General features: G+C 37.3%; 1 protein-coding gene across 25 annotated transcripts in view; it reads right to left on the bottom strand.

Moving 5' to 3' along the window:
• Positions 1-13,435, bottom strand: part of RIMS1 (regulating synaptic membrane exocytosis 1) — a 301,823-nt gene that overhangs the window by 43,766 nt on the left and 244,622 nt on the right. The window lies entirely within an intron of this gene.

Genomic DNA, 13,435 nt, shown 5'->3' with positions numbered 1-13,435 from the left:
TGCCAAAATTTATGCAGTTGAGACAAATCCCATCTAAAATTGTACCTGAACTACACAAGACATCTAGACTGTATTCACATGTCAACAATCAGAGTTCTGAAAGAAAGCAACATATTCAGTTTTGAAAGCTGCCCCTACCTGAAAGTTGTATCTGTGGTAATGAAGAATGAGCTTTTAAGACAAAAAACTTAATCAAAGAGTAGTATGAGTTACAAGATAGCATAGAATTAACCCTGAGCCAATTTTTTAAGATGAGCATGCTACAAGAGCATTGTGGATTATATTTGCTTATATTAAAGTACAGCACACGCAATTATATAGAACTGAAATCAAGCCAAGTACCAGTATTAAATCATTATATGTCTTTCTATACACAGATAACAACTACATATGTATTCAAGATCCATAAAAGCATACAAATAATTTGATTTGAGAAAACTGGTATATAGATATATACTCAGTATCTCTCAGTAATTACATAAAATACTTGCACATTCCATCTGAAAAAGAAAGTTAGTAAGACAGTGGTAAGAAATCTAAAAAAAATACTTGTCCATAAACTCACCTATGTAATCTCTGGAAGTATATCCTTTCACAAAAAAAATCTGAAATGATTAGCCATTGCTAAAATTACAGCATTTCCTTCATTCTCTTTGAATTACTGATGATGTATAAAAGAATATTTTAGATGTTTATTTTCGTGAGCCCTCATTTTTACTCCACCCATTTTCCCAATAATGCAAGCCATGAGTAAATAAATGATGCCCTGTATTCCTTGCTGTGAAGATGATGCTGTGAGTTCTTTTCAGGCAGTTGCAGCAACTTGAATCTTCCAGCTGAATCCCCGGCCCCCACCAGCACAAGCTCCTGTGCTTCCCCTCTCTCCTGCCGAATGCAGCACCACGTTCTAACTCATAGCCCCTGTGGCACTCTTTTGCAATGAGGTAGCTCATGAATACTAATAATCTCCTAAACACAAAATAGCTCTGGACCAAAGGGAAGGTATTTTTATAATGAGAAACTTCACATTTCTAAAAATAGGTGTCTTGTTATTAGTATCGTATGATATATAATCAATAAATATAAACACTTATCTGCAACTTTCTGTAAGAAAATATTAATATTTTATATGATATATGATATATAAAATTTGCTGCAAGATAAATTACTGTAAAATTTTAATAAATATTTATAAATATTCATTAGTATTTAATAAATTAATTGAAGCATGGTGCTTTACAAACCAAAGGACAAACATATATCCTATATTATAATTCTCTCTAGTTAGTCAAAAGAACTTTTTATGCCATAAAAGTTAGTTCAATCAAATAATAATTTTGTACAGTCTGTACCAACTGGAACTACATATTGATTTAACAAGCACATTGATCATATATTAGATTGTCCTAGGGTGAAATATGTCCTATGAAATAGCTATTAATATCACAGAAAAACTCTTGTTTCTGCTGTCAAGTCACCATATCAGACTCCTACTGGTGTATTAAGATATTTGAAGATCAGTAATTTTTAAGTTATATCGGTTGCTGACAATGTTCCTATATTGCATGAAAGTACCACTCAGTGCCACAGCTGCTGCCTCTGGGATGACATCCCCAGCCCCACTGTGTTCAATCTGCAGACTCCCACTGAGGGAAGGGCTGGGGAAGATTTCAGCCTCCTCTGGGAGCTTAACTGGTTAAAATCCTACTTTGGAAGATGGGCAAATTTCCATATTGGAACACAGTGTATCAGAATCTGGGCTGTGACAATGATTTTCTCAGGAGCACACTGACCACTGAACTGTGCCAGCTTCATGGCTCTGACATATTTCTACTTTTTAAACTTGGAAAACTAGCATTTCTCTATGAAACAAAAGAATAACAATTCGGAAAATAAGCCTGAACATTACAAAAGATAAGCAGATTTTAACTGTTTTCCAAGCAAAAGATAAGCAAACTTTTTTATTATTTGCCATGAACATTTCAACTTAATTTATATTCCCTGAAACAAGCAGAGCAATTGTCTCTGTACGTGGGAGCTCGTGTGTCTGCCTGCACATACCCAAGGCACCATCAGTCTGAAGCCAACTGATGACATGAATCATAAAATGAAACCAACACAAAAGCAGCCACTCCAGGGGCACTGCTCAGGGTCAAGTATTGCTATTAAAGCTGATGTGGAAAGGCTCATGTGAATCAAAGGACAAATAGATCAAATGGCCCAAACTTGACTGCATTAGCCATGTATATATTCAGTTAAACTACCAAACACAGAAAGGATGTAAATGTTAAATCTGGATCAAGCTGTATCAATAAAATAGATATTGGCTGTGTGTGTGTGTATGTGTGTATTACAAACACAAAGATGTGTAGGTCAACACTGAAGGAAGCTTTTGTCAGTATCAAGAAAGCTGAATATGCCAGTCTTTCTTTCTTTGCGTGACATTCAATAATAATATTATTTTCCCTGTTGGCTTTTTTTCCCCTCTAAAGCACGAGGTACTGAAGTACCTGTGGTGTCACTGCTCTTCGTGTAAAAAGTGCTACATCATTGATATGAAATAGATTGCTCACTGGTCCTTTTCAAAAGTAGATCAGGCAATAGCAACAAAATAGGAAATGCAGGAGGAGAATGTGAAAAGCTAAATGGGACAATGCATGGTCAGGACTAACAAAAAAAGATGCAGATAAAATTTTAAAAATATGGTAAACTGCGATGAAGACAAAGCAAGTGAGAAGTACTCTGAGGTCTGAGCCATGGCCAAAACTATTTTACTACATTACTTTAATCTAAAAATAACAAGTACTGTCTGTTTAAAATATTAGCATAATGTACTTAAACTAAAATTTTATGGATTACTTTTCATCTTTATCAAATGCAGTAATTAAATGAAAAACCAATTAAAATAATTTTTCAACCTTTTTGAAATCGTTAAGAAAGACTGCTGGTGATGTGACAGTTTCTTTGAAAGAGGAAACATAATTAGATAATTAAAAATGCAGAAGCAATGCTCCATAGTACATTTTTCATGTACAGATGTTCTGAAGGGATTAAAGACTCCATCTCCCTCCCTCTCTGACAGATACATAAAGCAGTTTATAATGATGGATTTTCAAAAATCATTATCTTTAGATAATGAATAATTAGAACATTAATTACTCTGGCTTCACCTTGGTGTTGTATATAAATGACCTCAGCACCAGAAATTTCCATCTGTAATACACTCTTTGGGGGTAAAGAGGATACACTATATTTTTTAAGCAGATTATCTAAAATGTTTTCATTTATATTGCCTTCATGGTAATAATTTGGAGGCTACTGCCCTCTATTTCCCCCTGAAAAATGCAAAAGTTGTGACTCAGGTTACATCAGAGTGCCTGTCCTTGCCTCAGGATAGATCACCTGAGCAGCAATATTAACTAATCACAATACATGCTCAATGCTCAATGTTTTTCTCTAAAGAAATTTGGTAATGCACAGTTAATGAAACTTTTCTGCAGTTAGGTTTTTAGCTGCGGTGACTTGGATAATCAGAAACAAAGTAGGATTGGAAATTTACTTCAAGTGTTGCAGTGGATGCTTGCACTGTGGAGATTTCAGGCAAAAATTGCCTTACATGTTACCTATATCTATTCTGTTTGTCAAATGTGAAAAATTTACGTAGAAATTTTTCATGCCTGGTTTCTGCCCATGGTCAAATTTCTTCTTATTTTCTAAGTTTCCAGTTGATATGCTATGGCAGATTACCTGGCCCTTTTGAAGGAAATTACAAGAAAAAAACCCAAAACCAAAACCTAAACAAACAAACAAACAAACAAAAACAAAACAAAAAACCAAAACCAACAACAAAACCAAAATTATCAATTCACTTCACTTTGAGAAGTGGCTAATGCCTAACTGAAAGATTCCAATGAGGTGATTCTTCTATTTGGCAGTACAGTACTTGCCATTTCTTTTGAGTACCTGTCAATTTGGTAAAACAATTTATTTAAGCCATATCTCTCATGCTAAGAGATTTCAAAGGGATCTGCACCAGGAAACTTTCTTGTTACAAAGTGGCATTGCACTCACTAACAGGCCTTATTGCTAAATAGATTGTACATCTCCTGAATATTACTATTTTGTCTCCAGGTCAGAGGCAGAAAGTCAGTACCACCAGGAATGGCACCTCTTGTCTGTTCTGCATTTGGGAGAATTTAGCTAGACTGTGCATGCAGGCAGGCTGCAATTGTTGGCCATTGGGCTTGACTCAAGACAAAGCCACCTGACTGGAGTACAAAGAGGAATAATGGACAATAATCCCTGTAAGGAAAGAGTTCATGGTGATGCTGAAATAGAAAGAGAATAAGAAAGCTGAGGAATAAATTCTTTTTATCACTCTTTCCGATAACAAAACAGTTCCTAAAAATTCCTATGGAAACTGAACAAGAGAAGTCTTTTCCATGTCCCATCACAAGTATTTAGTATATTCTGACCCCCACCCCCCGCAAAGGATGGCCAGTTTATCATTTTTAGCCACAAAACACTCACTATCCTCTCTGCTTTTGCAGAGAAAGCTTTTTCTTGTGCCATCATCCCATTTTGCATGGTGAAATCAGCAACCATACAACCTCTTACTCTGTCATTGGGCTAAACAAACCAGAGCCCTAAAGAATCATGGGTGAGTTTTGCTCCAAACTTCCTTCACGATGGGAATGTTGAATCCACAGCATCAAGACAAAATAAACTCCCATGCAACAGGCAGCACATGACCATCAACAAAGACATGTCTGAAATGACTTGTCACTAATCACATAAAAACTATGGGGCAGAAAGTGATTTCCCAGAGCAGTGATAAACAAGGCAAGTGAGAAGACCATTCTTTATCTTTCTACAATTCCTGCCTCATTCTCTAAACAAGTTTAGAGAAGGCTTTATCGCTATGGCTTCACCTCAAAATCTTGATCAAGTTTTTTGCAATGTAATTTTTTTTTTTCAAAAATGAACACTATTACCATCCTTAAGTTTTAAAAAAACCCTCCTTCATTTAGCAGTTTTGATGACAGCTACAACACAACTTTCCACATCTATGAAGCTCTTAGTCCTTGCAAGTACCCTGCTAGGGAATTTGCAATAACTCTAAATTTTATTTTTCACTGTAATAAAACTGTATTATCTTTCAAGGCCTGCACTGTTTGTTCTTATATCTATGTTTCTACATTTTAATTGTTGTATTTTAAGCAAAGTAGCAGTCACACTATTGCTACTTAATACAGTTACATGAAGACTGACAGGTTTTCCATCAGCTTGAGTGTATATAAAAACTAGACAAATTTAAAATTTTGTTTTAAATACCTCTCTATGTTGGCAAAGATCATTTACTCCTCTAGGAGTAAATTGAATTAAGGTATCAGTTTGTTAAGCACACACAGAAATCTCCCCTCCCTGTTTTTAAATAAAGATATGAACTAGTGTTCTTTTTAAACCCAGATTTAAAATGTTACCATTACGCTAATGTATTCCACATTAATAAATAACCATTACAAGTGTATTAATTGCTGTACAAATATATCACTATCTTGAGTGTAGACTTTTGAAAGAGCTTAATGGATTTTCACTTTCCTGTGAAATTGACATTATTTTTTGGCTTATAAATTTCCAATCTAGGAAAAAAGACTGTTATTTGTATATTTTAATACAAAAGAAATATTAGATTGTAAATATACAAATTACTTTAATTAGTGTAGCCTGGTTCTAGTATCTCTCTTTCTTAGAAAGGAGGAATTCCAATTTACATAGAAGAGGTAGGATTTAATACTTATGAAAAACATAGCCTAATCATCTTAAAAAATCTTGCACATGAAAATTGAAGGATCTACAGTTTGTCACGAGAAAGAAATACGCAGATCAATAAATACTCATATGTCAAGTTAAATTTGCAGAGACATAATTAAAAAAATAAATTGGGAACTTAGTATTCTGACCATTAAAATGGAAACTTCAGAAAAGACAACAACAGCATTATTTCCCCAAAGCCATGCCAGCTCACATTAAGAAAATAAATTAGTAGCTTCTCAACAAGCACCATTGCACTGGAGCTTTGACAGCTGATTGAAAACAAATCACATTGAAGCATTGATTCTGGTGACTCATAACAGCCCAGCTGATAAACTGCAACTGCAGCCAGCTATAAATTTGCAAGACCTTAGCTATGCAGGCTTGGAAACAGGTGTAATATGGAAGATAAATAGCAAATGAGAACTTGGTTCAAGATTATTTAGAAATGTGACATCTGAAAAAGGTTGATCTGATTCATAAGTGAATATATATGCAGCAGAATTCATCCTTTCTGCTACTGCTGTAGGTATGTAATTTGACTCTATGATGCTTTAGGCCTGAGAAATATGGAACAGACCTTCCATAGTGATGTTTTAAAATGCTGCACATGGTAAAATTTAAGCAGAAACCCAGGAAACACCCCTTTGAAAATGCCATTTGAGGGCCAGCTTTCAGTGTGAGGCAGACTGATATTGCCACACCACTGTCGGTGTAGCTGTGGAGGTTTGTAGGATCTAGCTTTTCATACATTGCTGTATATGAAGAGCTAGATCCTACAAATCTCTGTAAGCAGAAGACCCAGCCCAGCACGCTGCCAGAGCACTGTGATCATTGCTGCCTGGTGGCACACAGCCAGGCGTGCACGAGGCATGGGGGCGTTTGGGGTTCTTTAAATCCGCTTGGCAGTGCACAGCACACAAGATGATCTACTGTGTCTTCTACTGTGACACCCTGAAGGCTCTCAGAATCCAAGAATGAGGAACCACCTTTATTCCAAGTACATGATGTCTCCTTTGCCAGACAAGGATCTGGGTTGATAACACATTGAATAATTAAAATAATATTTATTTTTATACAGAATACCAATAATGAGAGCTATAAACCCTAGGAATATCCAATTTTACCTAGTGCACACAAACAGTTCCCTCTTATGCTAGGCTCCAGCACTGCATATTCCACTGCAAATTTATATTGCTCAATCCTTTCTTTATATAATGTGGACTTGCCCTTACGTTGGTTCATCAAGAAATATGGCATCAAACTTAGGCAGGGTACAAAAGATCTTTTATGCTCCACACATTTTCAGGATCTTCTCCCAGGTATAGCTAATGAGTGTGGCATAGTGAATATTCTCCACAAAGCCAGTCTGAAATTATTTTTGAATTTGTTCCCAGTTTCCAGGTGATTTACTTTTATTGATGAATAAGCTTTAGTGTTCTGTTGTTGCCTCCACTAGTTCTGTTTGCAATATTTATATCAATAATTAAAAGATTTTACATTTCATTTTTTTCATGAGTAAAGTATTTTGACTACACCCTTAGTCACTGTGGCACAAATTCAATATAAAGATTTGAATTACTTCTGTAATTAACATGAAATGAATGAATGGGTTTCTTTATTTCAACGCAGACTTCAGTCTCATCAAATGCATGAAAAACCGTAGTGTGTTGTTTTCCTTCACTGTTATGACATGAAGTAAAACTTTGCTCAGCTGGCTCTGTGGTGCAGTAGTGCTGCATTTTAGTGAATCAGTGTGCTGAGAAGGGGCTACAGCCTAGTCTAAAGAGAGGGTGGGGGAAGGAGTGAACAACTGTATTGCACCAGTCACATCACATACATTTACCATGTAACAAGCAGCATCATTGGGAATCCTGAGAAGGGATCAGAAGACCCTTCAGACTCTCTCTAGCCCCTCACCACTATAAATCACATCAAACTAGCTCTAATGTACATGGGAGGATGGAAAACCAGTAGGAGAAAATCTATCTCCAAACCAGAGAGTGACCTCTGGCTAAATCATGTTGAAAGATCAATGCTGCTGTTTGTCCTCAGTGAGATGGCAAACCTCCAGTCACTTCACCTGGCTCCAAACTAAAGACACTGAGCATTTTGTGCAAGATAACAGCATAATAAACAGCATGAAATGAAAATCTGAAAGAGAGTCACAGAACAGGTGAGGCTGGAGGACACTTTTGGAGATTGCAAGGTCCAACTCTCCTGCATACTGCAGGTGTGATAAGAGCAGGTTGCTCAGGGCCATATCTGCTTGGGGTTTGGATATTCCCAGATACTGGGGCTGTGCAAAATCTGGGACTGTACCACCTGTTCTAGTGTTTAATAAATTTTGCAGAAAAAATTGTTTTTCTTATGTTTTAGTGTGATTTGCCTTATTTCAGTTTGTGTTCACCCTCTCACTGAGAAGAGTCTGGCCTTTTTTCTCCAGTCCCTCTCTTCAGGCATTTATGCACATTGATAAGACCTCTCTTGAGCCTTCTCTACTCCAGGGTGGACACTCAGCTCTCTTAGCTTCTCCTTGTATGACAGACACTCCAACCCTCACCATCTTCATGGCCCCTTGCTGGACATGTTTCAGTAGCTCCATGTCTCTTGTACCAGGGAGCCAGAACTGCACTTGGAACTGTTAGAACTGCAGAGGTGTCTCACTAGAGCTGCTCAGCTCTACTGAGTGGGAAGGATCATGTTCCTCAGCCTGCTAGCAACACTCTTCCTAATGCAGCCCAGGATGGTGTTGGTCTTTAATGCAAGGAGGCATTGTTGGCTCAGGTTCATCTTAGCGTCCAGAAGGGTTTGTTTTCTGAAAAGCTGCTTTCCAGCTGTGAAGATGCGTTCTAGCTGTGTGTCCCCAGTGTGCAATGGCACATGGGGTTACTGATCCCCAGGCACAGGATTTTTCATTTCCTTTGTTGAACTTAAGTAGGTTCCTAATGGCCCATTTCTCCATCCTTTTGAGGTCCCTCTGAATAATGTCACATCCCCCTCCTATATCAACTATTCCTATCAGTTTTCTGTTGTCTGCAAACCTGCTGAGGGTGCATTCTGCTTCATCATTCCAAACACTAATGAAGATGTTCAACAGTACTGCCATAATATTGACCCCAGGCATACACCATAAATGATTTGGCTCCAGCTGGACTTTGTGTCACAGGTCACAATGCCCTGAGCCTGGCATTCAGCCAGTTTCCAATCTGCCTCACTGCTTACTTATCTAGGCTGTACTTCCTCCATTTGTCTATGAGGGTGTTTTAGAAGAGGGTGTTGAACTTAGCAGAGACAAGATGGAAAACATCTGATATTCTTCTCTCATCCATCAAGCTAATCAAATAATGAAGCAAGGCCATAAGGCTGGTCAGGCTTGATTTGCCCTTTGTAATTCATGCTGACTATGCACAATCACCCCCTTGTTCTACACATATGTTTGGAAATAGTTTCCAGAATTATTTGTTCTATCACCTACCCAGAGGTTGAGCTAAGGCTGACAGGCCTGTAGTTTCCAAGATCTCTTTCCCTTCTTGAAGATAGTAGTGATGATTTTTCTTCCAGTCTTCAAGAACATCCCCTGAGTGCCACATTCCAAAGATTATTGACTGGCTTTGCAATGCCATCAGTCAACAACAGCTCATTTAGTATTCATGTGGACCTTATCACATGCCAATAAATTTTACATGTGCAGTTTATTTCAATGTTCCTTGATGAGATCATTCTCTGCTGAGTCTTTGCTCCAGACTTTCCCTTCAGTCACCAGTGTACTACAAAAACCTCCTGGATTACTTGTGCCCTACTGCATTGCTTAACCAGCAGATACCAGGATGGTTTACATTCTCCATGAAAGCCACAACCTACAACTGGAAGAAGGCTTCATTTAATTCTTATTGAACAAGAAGTCCATAGCAGACACACACAATATCATGACATTGGTTGGGCCTCTAATCCTGACCTATCAGCTCTCAGCTGGCTCATTACCCACCTCTAGGCAGAGCTCCCTGCATATTCTGCTTTCCCTCAGAAAGGGCTTGCTATCAGTCCTTGCTATCCTGCCCTGTGCTTCCATGGATTGCAGCACAGTAACATGAGCTATCCCACCACTTCTCTGTAGTCATGATGAGACCATAGCCCTGAAGCTGCACAACAAACCTCTAATTCCTCTTGCTTGTTCCCCATGCTTTGGAGTGCAGGCCATCTGGAGAGCCACACACTTATGCTGATTTCCCAGAAAAGGTATGAGAACTTTCCCTAAATGCTTTTCTCTCAATCACATCCTTATTCATGTACATACACTCTGGGTGGCTCCTCCCTGCCCTGTTTTGCTGTTTATGAGGTCCTGGCTGTCCCCATCTCTCTGCACCCATTGCCTATCAACCATCAACCACTTCCTCACTTGATCCTGAATCATAATTTCTCTGCTCCATCATTCCTATTTTAAAGCTCAAGTGTACTGGAGTTAAGTGTCAGTGTACTGAAAGAACAACAGCTACACAAAAGTTGTATATTTTGTTCTGGAAATCAGGGGGAAAAACGCTTGTCAGGTAGGGCCTGACAGTACAAACTTCAGTGGCATACAGAGAACATAAATCCTGAAAACCATATACGAGTTTGTGATACAAGCCATTCAGTGGCATGGCACAACATGTGCAATAAATTAGAACTGGTTTAAATCTACTATTACAACTCATTACATTATTCTCTTTCCTTGATAAGCTCATATAAAATATTTTAATTACACTTAAGCATTCAATTTTAAAAAGCATGTAAAACAGATTAAAATTTGGCACCAGACTTAATATTATTATATCACACATTGATCAAGATAAAAACCGTAATTCTTAGTAAGATGTGGTTTTCAAATATAAAATGAGAGATAACAGTAATATTCCTAATGCAGGGCAATTTGTTTGAAATCCAGATACAGTGAGACAAATTCACCTTAAAATAATATTTAGTCTTGGATAAATTTAGCAGATTTTATTAAATCGGATTTGAATGAAACACCTTATGGTAGCTTGTTATTCCTCCAAAACAGAAGCCTCCACCTCACCTTTACCATGCAGGACAGCTCCCTACTTAACAGCACCAAGAAGTACAGGTTATCTGCATAAACAGGCTACAAATGAAAAGTGATGCAATGACAGAATCTGGCATATTTTTTTATTAAGTCAGCAAATGTCCTTCTTTGTCTGATCAAGCCCATATGGTGCTGATTAATCGTCATGGGCTCTTACTTATCGATCATTAGCATTAAACCATAGAAACGTTTCCTTCCGCTTCATTTAGGATGCAAGAAATGCTTCAGAGCCATACACAGTAACATCTCCAACACATGCAGGCACAAAGTACTGCGTGGCTGTGTTATGAATGCATAAAGACCATGACCAATAAAAGCAAATCTCCATAAAGAAGGACTGATAATTTGACTTCACTCATTAAATACACATCAACTATCTGATTCTGATTCAAATCAGAAGTCCCAGAACTTTTTGTTCACACAGCAAAAATTCCTGGTATTTTTTTCTGCACTTCCAAGTAGAGAGCATGGCAGTTAACCAGACTTCTTAGAACAGTAACAAGAAAGATGCTTTGAATAATTTAATGTGCAGAGTAGCTTATCCACACAAAACCATTTGTTATAACACATACCTGAAAATGCTAAACAAATTAGAAATCAAGAACCTATTTTATATACTTATATTTAGAACTTGCATCAATTACTTCAGGTTACTAATCTGAACCCCAGACTACTGTTCAAGGTAAGGATACTTGTTGAATGACTTAATTTAGTGAAATGGCTAGAACTGAGCCACCTCCTTTGAGTTTCTATATGTTTACTAGGTTAATCTCTACAACATATCTGGAGAACAAAAGTAGGTGCATAGAGAAGGCAGTTCAAGAAACTTTGTCCTTAAATGTAACATTACACTCACACAGTTGCCATGTCCATTGGCCTGACACTCTTCCAAATGAAGATGATGCTGGATAGGTGGTTTCAGAATGACAAAAACAGATAGACAAAAAGTGCTACCCTCCCTGCTCAACCATCTCATCCTATCCCATCCTATTTGATATATGTTAACATTGGGTTCTTTGGAGGCAAAAATAAAATTTGAATTTCAAATTACTAATCAGACTTTAAATTAAAACTTCTAATTCCTTGACCTTAAAGAAACTTTAGTAATTGAGAGAAATAATTGTTTTAATATTAAAAGCAACCAATGTCAAAAATTAAAGCAACCAATCTAAATAAGTTATCTAGGGTTTCTTCAACAATTAATTCTAGAAAAGGATGATTACCCCGCCTTTGACACTTGACTGAAGAGAAAGTGAACCATCCAAGATAATAGGTGTTTTCTTCCTTTTAATGGTGGCTTAGGTAAGCTAAAAAATAATTTAATAAAAACCTATTTTTAGGTGAGTTCCACTGAAGATACATAGCTTTTAAGGCTGGAGTTACACAGCATGAATCTCAAGATGAAAAAAATTGTTCCTAAAACAATCAACCCTTTCCCCAATCTTTTAATTTTTTTCTCATATTTCTACTGAAGGAACTGCATTGTATTTTATTACTACACATTTTGTTCAGTATGGAAGTACTACCTGAATTTAGAGAAGATTAAAGCAAGCAACCAAAAAGTGTCTAATTTCTGAGATATGCATCCTGTGGACAGTATCAGAAAGAGAGAGCATCTGAATTCCAATTACATCTCACTCACTGTCTAGAGTGAAGCTGAACTGGAACTCCCACTGCAGGCACTTGGCATTGTATATGAGGTCACCCAATCCTGCACCCAAAGTGCTCTGCTACTCCTAAAAATGGAAGAGGTTGGGGATTTGAACCTTGGTTTCACCCTTGCCAGGCTTACACAAGGTTAGTGGCTCTCCCAGTCCTGATATTTACAATCATGTATTCTGAACACAAGGAAAATTTCTGATAAAATCTGTTACATGTATCTGTGGAAAAAAAAATTATTTTGGTTGAACCTGACAAAGACCTGTGAGAGGGTCTAGTTGAGAAAAATTCTGTGTCTATGAAATAAGGTATTTTGGTATGAAAAAAGCCCATTGTAAGAGTCAAATACTGAAAACCTAGGACATGATGTAATGCAGCATTTAAAGACATGAATTGAACTGACTTTAAATACATTTACACTTCCACTGCAGTGTTCTGCTGGATTGTGGATTACTGTAGCTGTCAGGTTAGACCTCCACCAATCTGAAATATGACTTTAAATACCCTTGCAAATACTCCTTGAAAATAAAATGAGGTGTGTCTAGCTCAAACATAGAGGCCAGTTCCTGAGTTTTCCTAATATCCATTCCTTTTGCATAAACAGACCAAACTCCTTCTCAGACACTGAGTGTGTCTAGAAGTATTCTGAGTGGTAAATGATGCCTTCCAGACTTATATTAGGCAGACTTCATGGTAGGGATATTTTTTTTTTACAGTTCATAATTCTTCTTGTGTTTTAGAACACCTAAAGTTGAATTTTTTGCAGTTCAGGAGCTGACAAATGTAATGAATGACTACCAAGCTAATCCTAGAGCCACTGTAGTTGCTGAGGGTTTTGTCATCAAGTTAAATGAAAGCAAAACCCAATGTTGTGCATCT

Source organism: Lonchura striata, chromosome 3, assembly GCF_050655825.1.
Source record: "Lonchura striata isolate lonStrDom1 chromosome 3, ASM5065582v1, whole genome shotgun sequence".
In the NCBI taxonomy this organism is placed as follows: domain Eukaryota; kingdom Metazoa; phylum Chordata; class Aves; order Passeriformes; family Estrildidae; genus Lonchura; species Lonchura striata.
The sequence above is the reverse complement of the archived record's forward strand: the minus strand, read 5'-3'. Positions and strand labels throughout refer to the sequence as shown.